This window comes from Corvus brachyrhynchos, unplaced genomic scaffold (genome assembly GCF_000691975.1).
Source record: "Corvus brachyrhynchos isolate BGI_N302 unplaced genomic scaffold, ASM69197v1 scaffold315, whole genome shotgun sequence".
NCBI classification, from domain to species: domain Eukaryota; kingdom Metazoa; phylum Chordata; class Aves; order Passeriformes; family Corvidae; genus Corvus; species Corvus brachyrhynchos.
This window is the reverse complement of record NW_008237903.1, coordinates 675818-694102: the sequence shown is the minus strand read 5'-3', so window position 1 is coordinate 694102 and position 18285 is coordinate 675818. Positions and strand designations below refer to the sequence as shown.

At 40.0% G+C, this 18285-nt stretch overlaps 1 protein-coding gene across 5 annotated transcripts in view; it reads right to left on the bottom strand.

The window, feature by feature from the left end:
• The window catches only part of SHANK2 (SH3 and multiple ankyrin repeat domains 2), a 272609-nt gene that overhangs the window by 197333 nt on the left and 56991 nt on the right, over positions 1 to 18285 (bottom strand). The gene's annotated exons all lie outside the window — the stretch shown is intronic.

Sequence of the window (18285 nt, the reverse complement as noted above, 5' to 3'; positions counted from 1 at the left end):
TCACTTCTGGAACTCAGATCCACAAGGTGATAAAGCAGATTTAAAGTGTCAGAAGAGTAAATAACCTCTAAAATGACACAAAGTATGTTTAACATTCCCTTTATTCTTCTGATAATACTCAGCACCCTGAAAAATCTCAGATTTCCTGTTCTTTTCTAAAGAATTGGAAGGATTTTCTTTCAAGTTTTGAGAACTTAATTACTCTAAAATGGCTTCTGTCACTCACTGCACCATGAAAAATGGATATGCACATTCCCAGATGTCTGGACACATGTCCATGGAAAAGTGGGCTTGCTGTAGGCATACCACAGGAACTCTTTATGTAAGCTTTCCTCATCTAAACTGTTCTTGATAAACATTTCACAGGAATAAATTTGAGCCTGTATATTCTACAGCCATCTTCCCTGGAATTCTGCATGGCTTGTGCAGACACCTTGCAAAAGCCAGGGCAGCATCAAGACCACTGATCAATTAAATTCCAAAGCTGGGATGATCTAAAGGATTTCAATGCCCAAATTCTGTTGACTTTGAGGAAAAAATATGGAGTTCTTTTTTTTGATAATTAGAAAAATTCCAGCTTACAGTGTTCAGTGAAATTTCGAGTCATTGCAAATCACATTAAAGCATCAATACACTAAAACAAAGTAAAATAAATCTGTATATTAAGCAATAACCATTTCCATTAAAAGAGCCTGGAAAAAAAGAATCCTATCTGTACTCATGGAAATAAGACATTCCTCTTTTTTATGCAGAAGTTTTCTAACCATGCCTGTCCTTTTTCTGCTGCACATTTACCAGTTTTCCCAGGTAAAAAGGAAGGTAGGCCCACATGGAGCAGCCTACCTGCACACAGAATCCTTGCTGAAGTGTCATCTGCAAGAAAACTGGGAGGTGAGGTGCTTAACTGCATTATTGTTTCCTGACAATCTAAATATTCAGTACTCCTTGCAGAACACCACTTTTAAAACAAGTGAGGGTTTGCTCTCAAGCATCTCAAGTCATGGCTCCTTTGGCACAGGGACTGGGGTCATGCAGAATTTAATCACTGCTTTAGATAAATGATTTCATATGTACTGGTGCAATATAAAACATTTTAGGAAGATTATTCTGTTAGTCACGATGAATACACTAAACACACTTTATTCCATCCATCATGTCAATGTTCTGAAGGCCAAATGTGCAGTTTGGAGTCATTTTGAGCCCAAAATTTTTAATAGCATCATAGAATGTCTTGGGTTGGAAGGAATCTTAAAGATCATCTTGTTCCATCTTCCTGCCATGGGCAGGGACACCTTCCACTATCCCAATTAGCTCCAACCTGGCCTTGGACACTTCCAGGGATGAGGCAGCCACAGCTTCTCTGGGCAACCTGTGCCAGGGCCTCAGCACCTCACAGGGAAGAATTTCTTCCCAGAAATCCTCTTTATTTACCACCAAGTTTAGCTCAAGTCAACTGATTATGGGTCTGTGAAACCTTTCCTTGTGGGAAAGCTGTGCTCCCGAAGTGTTCCACGTTTCACTGATTTTCCTTTACCAGGAAGAAGAGCACCAAAATCAGACCATTCTCCTACTGCCCCCAAACAGAGAAATTACTGTGGCTTAACCCTTACCTGACAGCAACGGATTCCAGGGACTTCTACTTGGATATGGAAAGCTGGATCCTTCAAGAAGGGCAAAGGAATGAAGGCAACATCAAAAAGAAGTTAGGTGTCAGAATTCCATTTTAAGGGGAGAATTTGAAAGCAGAAACCCATGAAAGCAAAGCTCTTCTGATGGCATGGTTTGAAGATGGAAAAGTGGACAGAACAAGCATTTGGAGGAGATGAGGAAGCAAACTCCACTTCCTCTTACTTCCTCCTGCTTTGCTGTCCCTGTCTGAGCATGAAATGAAGAAATGAGAGTGAGGAACTGGAAGGCTGAGAAAAGCATTAAATGGGATTAAGGCTGGCACAGGACTTGGAAGCCTGGAATATCTTAGTGATATACCTGGAACAAAGAAACGCTGCTTTGAGCAACAATGTGCAAGTCAGGGACCAACATCCACAGTGGGGGACAAGACACCAGCACCACCCCCTTCCCTGGAAGCGCAGCAGCACCAGCACAAAAACAGCTCACAAAGCACGTGCTGGAATTATTTCAAACTGAAATCACAACCTCAAAATTATTTCCCCCTGTTTCCTCTCTGTTATTCCTTGGTTGGGTTTTGAGAATTTGTATTTTACAACCTGAAACCAGCCCGAGTATTTTCTCTGCAATTTTCAGCACCAAATACTGCAAGAAGTTCACAAAATACTCATTGGACTGGTTTTAAATATTTAGGGCATTCTGTTATTGTAGCTATTAATCTCTCTCTGCTTTTTAAGCAGCTGCACAAATCAGTGCCTTGTTTACTACGCAGCCCTTACAATTTCACACGCTTTCAATCTTCTATCTCCTAAAATGTCAGGCTAAGCTGAGTTTGAAAGTATTATTTTACAACATACTCTGCTGCAGTCCATGTCTGGACATCTGTAACTCCAAGGAATATTGTTACAGCTGGGGAGGTTGGAAGAGTTCTGCTTTAGAAGACTGCTTTGTTCAGAGGCATGATTCCGTATTTCAGGAAGCTCTTTTTAACCACGCTCCCACGGGACTCTCATATCAAACACCATTATCTAAAGTATTTATTGTGCGTAAATCAGCCCTTAAATATTTTGTTTAGAATGGCCCATGAGTTTCAGAGTTTTGATGTTTTAGGGATCCAGTTATGATCTTGAACAAATGTGCTATAAATACGAGCCTAACCACAAGCAAACAAGGGCAACAGTTGTGCTTTAATTTTCTAGAAATCTGGAGCATCAAAGGGTATTTCTCCAATAAGCTGAAAAAGAAGGAAATATCTGCATAATCCAGGGACTGAAACAAGTGTACAATAAGATACTTAAATGCCCCTTAATAAATTAATAAAGGAAAAAATTGAAGAGGTTTTTCTAATAAGTGGATCATGGTGGGTTGAAGTGTTACTTCAATTATTACAGCATTTAATGTGTTTGGCTCTACCTCCATGAAGCATTCCACATGTTACACACAAGAATTGCCTCTCTCTGTGCCCCAAGGCTGCTAGAGCAGGATAGGATACTCCAGATTACCCCTCTGGGACATACTAAAGAGCAAGAAGGAGGAGTGAGAAGGAATCAGTGTTCTGAGCTGACAGGAGCGACAAAGAAATAAATAAAAAAAACCCTGCTCCTGATCGTTTCCAGGAAGCTCAAGCAGCAGGTACAACAACATGGCATTGAAATCCTGAGGGGGAGTCCCAAGGAAAGTAAGCTTGTGCTGGAAAATTGGCAACTGGCTTTTTCATTCAAATAACAGGTAGTCAAGGGGAAAAGAAGAGAAAAAGCAAATGTTGCCAATATTTTGGCATTTGTAGGAGTTCTCCAAAAAAAGCATATCTAGGTTCTCTCCAGCTTTAACCTGAGAAAGAAATGCACATTAATGCTGCAAAGGAGCTGACACTTTTAATCTGCAGCCCACTCAGCCAAGGAACATCCACTTATACACCCTCATGCATTATTCACCAGGAAAATTGAAATAATCTGCCCGTGGTTAAGCAGCTCGGAAGCAAATGCAAATCATGGGAAAGCAGTTGAGAACGAGGATCATTCACAACTCCTGACACTCCTCCACACGACTGGAGCCTCCCGTGGGAGCAGCCAAATCATTACAACCCCAGTCCCGGCGGCTGGCCCTGGGAATTGGCTCTTTCTGTCCTGGTGGCACAAGCACTGACCTGTGGCCATGCTTGGAGAAGGAACTTGCTCAGTTTTTATTCAAGTAGATTCTCACTCCTTGTCATTGAAGGGGGGGTCCTTGGGCACACACCTGAGAAAGTCTGGTTCTTTATTTCATTGAAGATTATTGTTGTTGTTGTTGTTGTTGTTGTTGTTGTTAGCCTGTGATCATTCTAGCACTGGCTACAATCATCTGCATTCTTTATCTGACTTGTGAAACTTTGGGCAGGCAAAATAAAGTTATACAGAACAAAGCCTCCAGTTTTTTAAGAGGGAAGAAGTTATTGCTGTCACCACCTTCATTTCCAATATTGAGATTTCACAGGAAATATCTTAGGCCATGATTTACAGCAATTTTTTTTTTTATCTTTAGGAATATACATTAAGTTCAGAAAGAATAAATTCATTTTTTGCCTCCATCCCAGTCAGTTGTTTTGAAGTTATCCACCATTACTTCCAGGCTAATATGAACAGGAGAGGGATGCATAATTCTTGCAAGTTTATACAAATTACCCTGGATAAATTCTCCATGAAATCTACATCAATCTTATGTTATGAATGTTTCCGTGTGCCTGAACTTATCATCACAGTGGTTGTAAACACTCAGGTGGTTGTAAGCTCCATGCATTAATGTTCTTTATCAGAATTTAATAGCTTTAACCCCTCTGGTTTTAAGGAAAACCATTACAGTTTTGTTTGTGTTTAGTTTTTCCCCACAGGTTTTCCACAGTAAAATAACTTTCAATTCAGTGGAACTGGTTGGAATTGGCTACTCTAGACCTGATTTCAGGAAATTACAAAATGACAGAAAGCAGAAAACGTTCCTGTCATAACCATAAAACTATAAAGTGTAAAGTAATGAATAAAAAATCAGATAGGCCTCACTCTAGGTAGCAAAGAAATCCATTAGGGTCGTATATATTTGCAGTCCTTTCAGAAATATATTTGACTATCAGAAAGCCTAAGGAACAAAAATTCTAAGTGTCAGATATTCCAGCTAAAATGAGGAAAAAAAATGTTCCTACACCCAGAATTCGTGATGAAAAATTGCTCCAGTAAGAATTTGGTGACTTAATTGTATTTCCCTTCATGGATTTTGGGTGAAATTCCCTGTGTTGTAGTGATTCTGTAGCAACAGATACCACTCAGCCAAGGGAAACAGGAGCCCAGGATAGAGAGAACAGGGTTGGGCCCTTCCTTTATGGAAAGTAACCAAGACATTTTTAATGTCCATCTAATCCAGACCAAAGCTCTACTGCCATGGGGCCTTCTGGAAGATTTCCACAGAGATCTCTACTCCTCCTCAGGAAGCCCAAGCCCAAGCACACCCCCAAAGAATGCTATCTCTAATTTGGTCCTTCAGTGGTGATGCTTTCACTACAGTTATAATAAATATTCCACAGACTGGAGGTATTTCCTTGCCAAAAATTACCCCTAAATTTCAGATCAACTGAAAGCTTAAAAAATCCTTTGCAATAAGCTATTTATGTCACTGGCACATTGTAAACACATCCTTAAAATTAAACTGATTGTTCATTTAGGTTGAATAATTAAAAATCTGCTGTTTCAACTGCTGACCCAGGATACAAAGCAGTGGCATCCTAGAAATAAAGGAGATGAAATATGTACCCAAGTATTTTGCAAATACTTCAGAACTCTCTTCACATTTAAACTAAAATGACCTTATTCCAAATTTTCTGCAGTAAAAGAGAAAGTCTTGACTATCAGTAGACAGAAATCTGACTTCGATTTCAAGCTTCATTTGGGTCGGTGCTAATTCCACTGATATTTTTACGTGGCTGCAGGGAAAACAAAACAACACAAAAAGGTAGCCCTAATGGCTTTATTTTACACACATGTAAATCTTGACTCTGCATGTTCAGTTTGATGTTACTGAAAGATATCCAGCTCTGCAGAAAATATTCTTTATCTAATGAGAAAAGACTGATCTGGATTTGATCCGTTTAAGCCACCCATTCCCACCTTGCCACATCAGGAGTAAGCAACTCTAAAATGTTATTTAACACCAAACCAAAGCCATTGGAAAAGCACATCCAGCAGAGGTGGCTTGGTATTCTCAAAGCCAAATGTTAGGAGTGCTAAAAAAAAAAAAAAAGAAAGAAAAAAAACCATAGAAAAAACTTGCTAGAATTCTGAGACTTCTTTACCACGGTATGATACTTGCCTGACCTTCCCTTATTGCCTGGGAGCAATTCAACCAGAATGGGGAATTTAATCCTCCATAATATGTATTTTAATGACTCATTGTTTTCCTATTTCTTTCTAGTTCCTGCAAAGCTTAATGGACTTGAGCATGATTATTAAAATGCTGCAAATGAAAAAAAAAAAAACAAACCCTCGAAGTATCTAGCAAAAACAAAAAGTGGAGATGCAGTAAAGGACGTTCTAAAATTGGAGCCCGTTTTGTTAGGGATGGGAGCAAAGTGTCGGAGCCATATGCTGGTGTAACACAGGCAAACTGGATGCAAAGCTTATGTCATTGCAGCTTGCTCCTTCAGAAAGAGCTATGGCAGAAAGATTCCCCAAATTTTACATTTCGATTTGCATGCAGCTCCAGATCAGTACCAACATTTGGATATCAGAAGTCCATCAGAGTTCATCTTCCTGTGTCTAGAACATGTTGTTTCCAAATAATAAATATAAATAAATGGCTTTTAAGCAACTCCTTACTCCCAGCTTACTCCATTTTTTTTCACCTTTTTTTCACAAAGCAGAAGAGAAGCAGATTTTTAAAATCTGCACAGTTATCTTTCAGATGACATAGGACACAGCCCAGCAGCTACCAGGAAAAAAAAAAGACTTTGTCTTTTTTCTCCTCCAACAGGAAACCCAAACACACCCTAAGATAAGGCCCTAGCCTAAATCCGCAATAATTTCAGTAGCTTTTATCCAGATTTACACTTCTTTAACGCAGAACACGATTTGTCACTTGCATAACAGAGTTTAGACACCAGGAAAACTCCCTCTGTCATTTGAACTTTCTCCCTCCTCAGCTGGCACAGTACGAACTGCAGCTGGTGATTCGGACACAGCCATGGGTGGACAAAAACACAAACTGCATTTGGATAATTTCACAGTGGGGGGGTTTTCAGAAACAAGAAAATAAAAGTAAAACAACAAACAAATCCCAAATTCTGTTAAGTCTACCATCTGATCAAAAAGTTCTTCCCAAGCACTGTTCCCTCCCAATCTCTGGACACACCAAAAATTACGTTTAACTGCATAGAATTTCTGCCAGTATGTAACTTTGAAATGTACTTTGTAAGATAAGAGCTTGGACTCCACAGAAGGATGAGATGCAGTGTTAGCCCACAGGGATTTTGACTCATCTAGATCTCCCTCACTTTAAAGAAAGGAGAGAAAGCTCCACCAGCTTTGGAGGTAGAGTGGCTTCAAGCTTCAGTTTTCGTCAGGAAAGACGATGAAAGGGAAAACCTTCTCCATCCCACCATCATGAGAAAATGTATGTCCTCCCACCATGCACAGCCAAAGCAGCAATGAAAAAACCCCCACACAAAAAGGTGACAAAAAGGAAAACACAGTCCTGTGTTAAAAACCTAAAGCATGTCCTATATTAGCAATCTAGCTAATGAAATTTGCTTTCATTTAGTTGAAATAAACAGTATCAGATTAGTTCCTATATTATTTTGTCTCTCTTGGCTAACTTCACACGTAAGAATGTTCCTCTGTTGCTTATGAAGATGTCTGAAGAAACATTGTTATGCTAATGGATCAGAAGATCAAATATATTCTGTCCTAAGTACAGAGTGGAAAGGAATAGTCACCAGACTCTTGGGATCACTTTTAACTACTTTTAATTCCTAAACTCCAATCTAAAGTCACAGAACTTACAAAATGCAGAAGTTCCTGGATCCAGTCAAAGAAGTGTTTGCAAAAGAAAAAGAGTTTTAGCTTTGGATCAGTCAAGCTCTGAAGAGGTGGCAAAGATTACCCTGCACAGGGCTGGAATTCAGCCTTGCTCTCTTTTAGGATGAGGGTATAATTGTCCTTATCCCAGTAATCTTACCGTTTTGTACAGAATTGCTTGAGGGAAGCAAAAACCAACATATGCAGAAATCATTGCAACTTCCTCAGACACAAGAAATTGTTGTATCTTACAGGGGAACAGAAGCTGAATAGCCCAGGCAAAAAACTGGGAGAGCCCAGAGGTGCAACACCACAGAGAGCTGGCACTGACAGAAGTGAAAGGAAAATGAGGAAAGGTGACAACAGAAGAAAGAAACAGGAAAGAAAACACAATTAAATGGGAAAGTGATCCCGAACAGGCAAGATGCAATCAGCTGAAAAAATGATAGTATCTTTATTTGGGGTGAAATTAGTAGTTAGCCAAATCCAATCCAGGATTTGAGTGCGAGGGGCTGAATAGCAGGCTCTGGGTGCTACAGCTGATCACAGATGTACTACCACTGCACTGATTGTGCATGGCTGGGGCAGACAAATTACCTCATTCCAAGAATTCCTCAAGCCACACTGATGCTGTCAGGCTACACCAACAACCTCCCCGCTTGGAGGCTTTTGGAGTTACACACAGTCCAAAACTAAGCTCGGGGCTATGGCTTCCAGTCTGTGGCCTCCCAGGGGCTGCCTCTGAGCACATGTCAAAAACTTCTGGGATTGCCTTCAAATTTTTTCTTGGTTCCAGTTCAAGGAACTTTTTCTTGCCTTTCTGCTACACTGCAGGTCATTGCAAGTGGTTCTCTGCTGGTTTTTTGGGTTTCCAGCCCAGGAATATCAACTGTGCCACAGAGCAGGACCCCGGCGCTTGCCCCCGCAGCCAGGTCAGTGCCAGAGTCCCTGTGTGGGCTGGGGGCTGCTCACAAAGGACCAGAGCATCTCCTTTCCTCCCTCCAAGATCCCTAACTCCTATTCATTTTTAAGACAAGGGAACCACAGGGTTTAAGCACAACCCCCCAGAGCAGATCAGGGAGAAAGAGGCACCAGGCTTCTCAGCATCTCACATTCTTCAAGTAACTGCTTAATACTGAATGCTAAATAAAATTGCCCTGGAATACCTGTGGATAAGGGGGGAAATTTCTGAGCCACCAGTACTTGAGAATCCTTTATTCAAAGGCATTTTTTATGGAATTATCTGGAAATAGTCAATTGATTGCTGAAATATAGCTAACAAAATGTACCATTCTACTTGTTATTTTATTTGTTTTTATATGCATCATTTCCTGCCTTTAATTTTAACTCCATGCCCTCTAAGAAATGCAATCTCACAGACAGATCCTCCCCTTTATTTTCCTGTAATAATAACATAGCAGTTTTCTCTAGCTATTTGCAATCTCTTCATTCCCTTCACAGCTTTTCCAAGCCATGGAATGAAGAATTATGTAAAAATAGGCCACAAGAAACCAGACACACTTGATCTGCACAGCAAAAATAGAGCTCTTTAGCACCTGGCATTCTCAAGAGTGTTAATGAAGCTGGCAAGATAAGCCAGGCTTTGACCCAAAATAAAAAGCTTAGCCCTCAAAAGAAGGATAAATCTCAACTAACATAAAAATTCTGTCTTTTGGTTTCTTGCAAGGTGTGACCCCAGATATCTGGACAAGTGCTACACGGACAAGCAGAGGGATTGGGCTTCCCATAGGCGGGAAATGCAGGAAGAGGACAAGCAATGCACATGAAAACATTAATTTTAGCCTGTTATAATCCCTGAGGGCAAATTACAAATACACCCTGCTGCCTGAAATGCCAGGAGTGCTCCTGGCTGAGGGGGAAGCCAAAAGAAAGGACAAATGACCAAGCCTGTATTTGGGAGGCTTTTTTCAGGAGCAACAAGTAAATTCTTCAGGATAAATAACTGATTTGTGTTGAATTACAGATTTGATAAGGCACATTTAAAACTGAAAACGCATCACAGAATTTATGTTAAATTTTGCTACCTTGGATGTTCCAAAGAGATGTAAGAGGCTGTTTCCCAAGCTGCAAATGCTATAATGCAAAAGATTATGCAGAGAGAATGGAAGTTTATCAAGTAATGGGGTTTTTGGTAAGAGAATAACATGGGAGGAGGGACAGAATCTGAACTTCTGGAGTCAGCAGAAATATATAATTAAGAGAAACCAGCGTTACCTCTACACATACACAGATAAAACAATCTTAATGCTGTAAATCTTCAATTCAATAAATCTTTCATTGTTTTCATTCAGCATGGATTTCACCCAATTAGAGCCACTTGGCTGGATAACATTTACCCTGCAACTTTTTCTGAATCAAGGCGATATCATAATCCTGCCTTTTACAAATGATTCTGAACAACTACTTCAGCAACACTGCCTAGAAAATGGAAGAGAAAACAGGCTTTTGGCTTCAAAAGCTGCAGATGAAATTATCAAGATGCATAGAATGGGTAAGTGAAAAAAAAATCAAAGCAGAATGGAGATTTGCTAAGGAAACAGCCTTGTTGGACACCACGAGGTGTCCCAGGCCATGCAGGACATCCAGCAGTGAAATAGAACTGCAGAAATAAAAATCTCCAGCTTATTTAAATAGAGAGGGAGTGACAGAGAAGGTTCAGGTAGTATCATTAGCTTTGGATTCCCTGGAATCTCTGTCCAAGATCCCAAGGAGACCTGATTTAAATACTCAAAGTGTTTACTCTGAAAATGTCTTCCACAGTGTGACAAGACCTTGACTGCAAAAGCTGCATCTTACCCTGAACTCCACAGGAAAGTCTCAGAGCCAGCCCAGGAGATTGAGATATAAATGGAGTGACAGCACCAGCATGAAACATCGTGAGCAGTGTGAAATACAGTGTGAAATATTACACTCATTACAAAGCTCTGCGCTTCAGAGCCTGTCCCTTTATCAAGCCTCATCTATAATTTGACAACAAACAGGCCTCTGGGATGATACTATTTCCTTTTAAAGAGGCTGAATATTACCAGATCAATTTTCACAAAGTTCTGACAGTAGTACCTTGTTATTAAAATCAGAGTATTCATAAGGCATTAAAACAAATTTCTTCAGTGAAGCTTCAGTTCTTAAATTGTCAAACCATTGTATATTGAAAGGAAAACATAACATCAACTTAATTCCTATAAATAATGAAGTTTGACTGAAAACTGGTATGTTGAGCTGTTAAAAATTATGTCAATACAAATTCAGCACAGTAGAAAGAGGAGTTGCAAGTAATGGAGTCAATGCAGTGTAATAAATCTGTTCAAAAGAGAATATCAGCAGTTACTGAATAGTCCTACTTAACCCTTTTCACATTTATTTGAGCCAATCTAAAAGTGAGATATTAGCCTTGAAATCAGTAAGCTCAGGCAAATACTGAGTTTTATATTCATAGGAAGTTTTTTCTAAATACAAATATTTGTTTCATATGATGGGAAAAGTAACAAAATTACAGCTGTATTTGGAAGGCTTTCCTCATCCAGATCCAATTGTTCCATGGATGTTTTTCCCTTCCCCAAATGGGAGTTATACTGAACCTAATTATTTTCCATAAAGCAATGATGAAGATACACACTGGCACATAAAAATCCACATACTCACAAGTTACAAACCCAATCTTGTGCCATCAGTCTTAACTCTGTGGTCTGCTTTTAGCCTAATCACAGAAAGGAAATTATTGGGTGCATAAAGAGGTTTGTGATGAAGTGCTCAGCGTAAGGACCTACATTACACTCAGGGTTTCATGGGGGTTTTATTTTTCCTTCTCTTCCCTTTTCTTTTTTTTGGGGGGGGGTTGGGTTTCTTGGAGGGAGTTTTGGGGAGGGATTTTGGGGGGTTTTTGGTGAGGGGTTTCTCTGCTAGGTTTTTAAATTCATTTCTGCATTTACTTTGGGAAACACAGGAATTTTCTTCAGGAATAATTCATGACTATTCTTAACAATTTCTATTTTATCTTCCTATTCTGTTTTTTCTTTTTAATCTAGCATTTATTTCATGTGCTTTCATCTCTTTCTCCTGTGTTCTCACCATTGTGAATGGAAGGAATAGAGAGCCCTGGGAGCCTGCACACATCTCTTTCCCCACTTGTCCTACCTCTATTTTTGCCCTGGCTCCGCTGTTCTGCCGTTTGAAATCCCACGTGGCATTTGACACAATCTTAGAGAGCTCTTGAGGCTCGTGTGGAAAAATGATTTAAAGAAAACACATTAACTTTTGAGGAATACCAGAGCTCTCCGGGAGACTCTTCAAACAGTTTTCCTTCTGTAGCATCCTTTAGTGGGCAGCCTGATATCTCGGGGCTGCATTGACACATCCCTTACCGCAGCAATCATTGGTCTCCTAATATCCTGATATTGATGTGGCCATCGAAACCCTCCTGTTTTGTTACACTGAGACCTAGATGTAGATATAGATATAATCATGATTGAAATGCACAGATCACATACTTCCAATGGGCACAGCCTCTCAAAAGGCACAATTACAGCAACGTTAGGGATACAGATTTTAGTGGAGCCTGAGGAAAGTTAGCCTCAGATAATGCTGATCAAACTGCAGTAGAAATAAACCTCACCATAAATGTGGTGTTTTCTTATATTTGATTTAAAACTCAGAGTTTTTCCTTTCTGACATTTCAGTTCTGAGTAGCTCAGGAAGGAAAATGGGGCACAGACACAGCACAGCTGAGGAGCCTCAGCCACACTCAGGGTCCACTTCCAGATGCCAAGGTGATTTTAGAAGCAAAATATGTCTGTTTAAAGAAGGGGTGATCAACACCAGAACAACTGAAAAAAAAGGATCCAGCCCCATTAGATCACAGGACCAGGACACAGCTTTCCAAATCCCATTTACAGTCTTGCAGGTCTTTAACAAGACAAAATGTTTTTCCTGGTTATAATCCAGTTCAAACAGGAGTGAGTTAATATAAAAGCCGTAATCTGCACCATGAGAAGGTCAGACAGCATGATCACATAAACCCCTTCCAGTTTTGTGATCTGTGACCTATAAAACCAAATCAGAGGTGACTGAACAAATTTCAGGTCACGGATAGACTCAAAAGTACTATTTTCTTTTTACATCCCCTCAGCCTAATTCAACTCTTTAACTAATTCTAGTAACTGCCCTTGTCTCCCAAAGACATCCTGGTGTAGGACCAGGCACCACGCTGAAGCTGAAAGCAGACTCCTGAGGGATGGGTCATGTGCTGACCATTTCTAATGACTCCAAGGGGAGCTACAGGGGTGACATGGATCCAGCTACCAGGCTGAACAACACTGGCACTTTCACACACAGGGAGTAACTGAAAATCATGATTGGAAGTTCCAGGCTGACATATTAGTTCAGAATTGCAGCATTTGAGGTGTTTGGGGTACTTGCACTGCCGTCTGCTCCCCACTTGACCCTTGGCCTGCATATTGAGCTCAATGGCATTACCCTTTTATGGATTCCACCAGAATTCTGAGGACACTACAACCCACTAAATTATTTTTTGTAAAGCAAGAAATGAACCTTATTCATTTGATAACCTGTTTGATACACAAAAGTACATTCCATTTTTGTCCCTGTCAGAGCCACTGTCCCTGGCATCCTCAAATCACTTTTTCTACTTCTGTTTTATGGCTTTATTTCTCTTTTTAATTCCATGACTTGCACTAGTTCTGTACATGGCCTCTGATTTTACTCCCCAGTATAGTCCCTCAGTGGGGTTAAGACAGCGAAAGCTATTAAAAAACACCACCAAAGGCAAAAAAGCCACTACTGCTGAAAGGATCATGTCTTAGAGCAGCCAAACCCTTGAAGGGCTTCGGAAAGGTTTCTGACCCGACTCTGATGAAACAGCTCTGATGATAGGAATGTTGCCAAAAACAGCACAGTTCCAGCTGCTGGATACAATGGTCCCTTCCCTGAAGGTGCAGAGAAGGTGAGAGCCATTTCTGCTGATGAGCAGCCAGTGGACTGGCAGCTGGCTGGAAGGCAGATCTGGGGGAGGCAGGAGCTGCAGGCCCTGCAAAGGCTTCCAGCCATTTGGATCTGGGAGTAAAGAGTGGGGCAAGGCTCGAACACGGAGCAATTTCCCTTTCCTTTCCTCTGCCACCCTCCCAGGCATCTCCAGGGGATGTGCCAGCGTGACCTGCAGCCACTGCTCAGCCCAGAGCTCTGCCTGAGACCAAAACTAGCTCAAGGGCACTGGAAGCAGCCTGGGATTCCTCCAGTGGGTTATTTTTGGCCCAAGTGCCAGGCTCTTCTGGTTCAGTCTGTAAAATAAACTCTAGGAGGAGTAGCTGTGGCAGTCGTTGCCTACCTGGCAGGTGGCAAGGACACGCTGCAGGCTGGTTTACAAAACCAGGCCAGAGCATTCTGCAGTCAGCTGTACTTACATCAGCAGTTACACATGGCACCAGCTCTCTCCTCGCCTTCCTGCTCAGAATTTCAAGTGAGCCCCAGAAATGGCCACACTCCACAGAATTTGCATGCCTTAGCCTGCAGTCCCTGTTATGTGCAGAGAATACACCCAAGTTCAAAGGCCAAGAGCAACCAGCTGCTGGAAACAAAGTTTAAACTTTGAAATAAAGCGAGTTACTGCACGATTTTGTACCAACACACACACAGAAATAACTAACTTGTGATCAAAGGGAGAAGGAAAACCACTGTAAGTTTTTCAAACTCTGCCCTACATTTCAGTGTGTAATTACATTAACGCACAATTCCCAGTTTTCCAATTTGTTTGCTGCCACGTAGCAAGACTGAGCACAGGAAATTCTATTTCTTGCAACCTTTCAGAGGAAAACAGAGAAATAAGAGCAGCAGATTTATTTCATACCAACCAGTATTTGTTTGCTTGTAACCCAGTCTAAACATCATTAATGCAAAGGGGTCTTTTTCTATGGACACGGGAAACATTTTTTTGTTTAGCAGAGGTATTTGAAAGAAACTGCAGAAGGAACACAGGATTATGACATCCTACCACACAGTATGCATTTAAAACGTGGGAAATTTGGATCTCGGTGGTTTTGCCATCCGGAATACACTGATATCATCCTTTTCCCACATTAAATGCTCGCTCACATTAGAAACAGGTTAATGTTTCTCCCAAATGACAACTCCACAGCGCTACAATAGATGTTTCTGTCCCTTTTACTTCTATTAAATAACAAGTGATAAAAATAGAACAAGTCACTGCACGCCACTGACAGTTTCGTAGATTTTCCTTTTGCTTTGCTGCCTTTTCCTCTTTCTGCTGTTATCTGTCTCAATCTGATCTCCCCCAGCTTGAGGAGTATTCTGCAGGCATTTGATTGATGAAAATCAAAATTACTGAACCGTTCCCCAAACCCAAATAAATAAGTAAACAAACAGAATATTCCTTGGGCTGGCCAGCATTTCATAGCAACACTTGCAGCTGAAAAACCAAGATTGCTGACCTCAATCACTCTCATCTAATTACAGAAAATGAGTTAGAAAAGCAATTCTACCACAAACCAGCTAATATCCTCGTGTTCTGAAATACCTGTTCTGCTCATTCTACAATAAAATACACGTTCCTTATGTTTACAGTCACAATGCCAGTTCGAAAACCCCACATTTTTACTCATACCTGAAAAAATGTTTAATTTCAAAGCAATTTCTCTGTGTGGAATACGTCTACAGACTGTATTAGCAGATTTTCAAAACTATCAAAATAAAAACACCCATGTCAAAGCACAGACAAACCATCACACACACACACACATGTCTCTGCATAATTATAGAGGAATACAGGAACTCTGACTTGAAGCCTAGCAACAGTATCCAAGTATTAGTTAGTCTGCTAATCAACTACCAAAAACTCGCACACCAGCTCAATGTGCTTCATTTTCCTAAAGCAAACGAAAAACCAGACAAAGGAATCCTATCCCTCCTAGCTCCAGAGCTGCTGAAGGACAAGATGCACGATAGAAAACAAACCTTGTTCACTTGAAGAGGAACAACCCATGTCATTTAGTCCATCTGAAAATTCATCCCATCACAAAGAACCAAGGCAAAAGAGAGATTTAAAAATAGGTTATCCAAGCCAAAGGATTATCAGCTTTCAACATACTTAATATCTGCATATCTGTATCTAATGAAAGCTTCAAAATTCTTACATATATGATTGGGTTTTGTACCTCCATCCTATAGGAGCCATAGTAAATTCTGTACAGCAAATGCTTCCTAAATCTGCTGTGCTCATTTACTCACAGACAGCTGCAGGCTGGATGAAAACAATCAGGGATTAACTTTTCTATTCATCACATCTTTTAATCCATTACTTTCTCTTAGTTTGCAATAAATAAACACATAAAGTTAAACAAATTATAAATGTGCTATGGCTAGTTAAAAAAAGTTTTCAAGGGACATCATTATCATTATTATTATTATTAATTATTTTTAATGGTGTGCGACTGCTGTACATCAGGGGTATCTGCAAGGTCTTCCTCAAAGCAGAAAAGAAGATGCAATAATAGTCACTGAGCTGGGATACACCTCTGGGTCCCAAAGAGTTCCAAAATAAGCAATAATTAAAATAAGCTACTCTGGTGCTGCTATTATTCCTCAAAAAACCTAATTTGGGGGCATGATGAATTGAAATAATCTGGGAAGCCACACTAAGCATTTCATACTGCTTGTAAAACAAGTTTCTAAGTACCTTATGGTAATAGGGTTTATTGCTTTATGAAAAATACTCCTGCAATTTGTTTCAAATAGGATTACTTTTTAAATGATAGGGCAATTTTCATTCACCTTTCAACCATCTGCCAAGAAGGCAAAAGGGATTCCCTCATAAAAGAGATAAATACAATGAAATCTGGATCTTGCTTTTAATCCTTTATGGGAATCCTTTTTTCCTGTGCTTGGAATCCTTTATCTTTTCTGTTTGATTCAGTCTTACAGAACTGCATCATCCCAGTCTGGAGTAAGAACTTTCCTGCTAGTAACAGCCAGGTGGGTTTTACCGGGCTAAAACCACAGGAATCCCTTGCAAGGCTTTTTCTTTATAGGTTTGATCACACTACTCCATGGGCCATTTTTCTCACCTTTTTTGGCTCTAAAATAAATATTGTTATATATTTTCTCCTTTTTCCAGAACAGCTGGAAGTCTTATGATTATTGCAAAGAAGCTTATTTCATATATGCCTAATTTTAACATCTGTCTGATGTGAGCACTTTACAATTAAATTAAAACAAGAAGGAAGAAAAGTCTCAGTGGGACTTGGTCTGTAGGACAAAGATTTAGTGGCTCTGCTGTAAATCAGAATTTTCTACTGCTAAAGGAGAGTCTAAAATAATTACAAAGTGCAAAGAGATTGGGATTATCAACTGAACTTAAAATAATACCAAGGTTTAATGAACTCGTTCAGTACCAAAATTCAGAATCTAACCAAAAATACACTGAGAGATGAGTGATGAAATGTTTCTCAAGAGACTTGATAGTATGATTTGTCCTCATCTTCCTGAAGATGCTTCCCAAACTCTTCACTATTCCTTCCCCCTCTGCTGCCTCTAAGGAGGTACATTACTCAAATGATAGATGTTGGAATACATCCAAAACTATAGGAACACAGTGGATAACCAGACAAGCACGATAAGCAAAAGCCAGCTTGCTGAAGCTGAAATGCTGACATCACTCTGCACGTTCATCATCACAGCAGCTCTCAGGTTTTCTGCTCAGGATTTGGTTCTTTGATTTATCTTTTTTTTTTTTTTGCCCCACCAGGAGATGCTCCAAAAATGGACATTTCAACAACTTCATTTTTCATAAGTAATAAAACCTAAAGGACAAATGTCCAGCTAAATTAAATTAGGTGGGAGGAAATAACATAATGTAATGTTTACTCTTCAAGACAAATCTACTAATTTAAACAGTCATGCTCAATCCACCACCATCTTGCAAAAATTGCAAGTGAATCATGGGAGTACCAATATTTCTATTTTTCAGTGGCAAAAGTGAAGGCGTCAGAAAAATTTGGAGAATCTTCCCATAGAAAGTATTTTCTAAGCATTTTTCTAGAAATCACCAAATCCTACAAGTCAGCAAAAAAAAAGCATTACCTATAAATAAATATAAACAACAATAGGATGCCCAACCTAATAAGAATAATGGGTTCATTTTTAGTTCATGTTTTACAGATTATTAATAAATAGAGAAGGGTGAAGAATTCTTACATGGAAAGGAACTATCCCATTATCCCAGGAAAAGCCCCTTCCAAACTCCCTCCGAACTTTTATGCAGAAGTTATGACTTTGGTGCATTTTGTCCTCAGTTTTCTCAGTGCACACTTCAAGAGCTGAAAGTGCTACAAGAACTCACATTACCACAGAGCTTTCAACCATATCCCTGCAGATCATATGCAACCAGGAAGGGAAAGGGAAAGCAGTCCTTAATCCACATCCTTAGTTTTATATTTCATGTGAGCTGGCCTAATTTCCCATAGAAATGAAATGCTATCAAGTCAGAGAGTTGCCTCACTGAGTTAAATCGACTACACAAAGCCTCCTGCTGCAAAAGGAATGCCTCTTGCTCTTCAGCTTCAGGATGTTTCAGCAG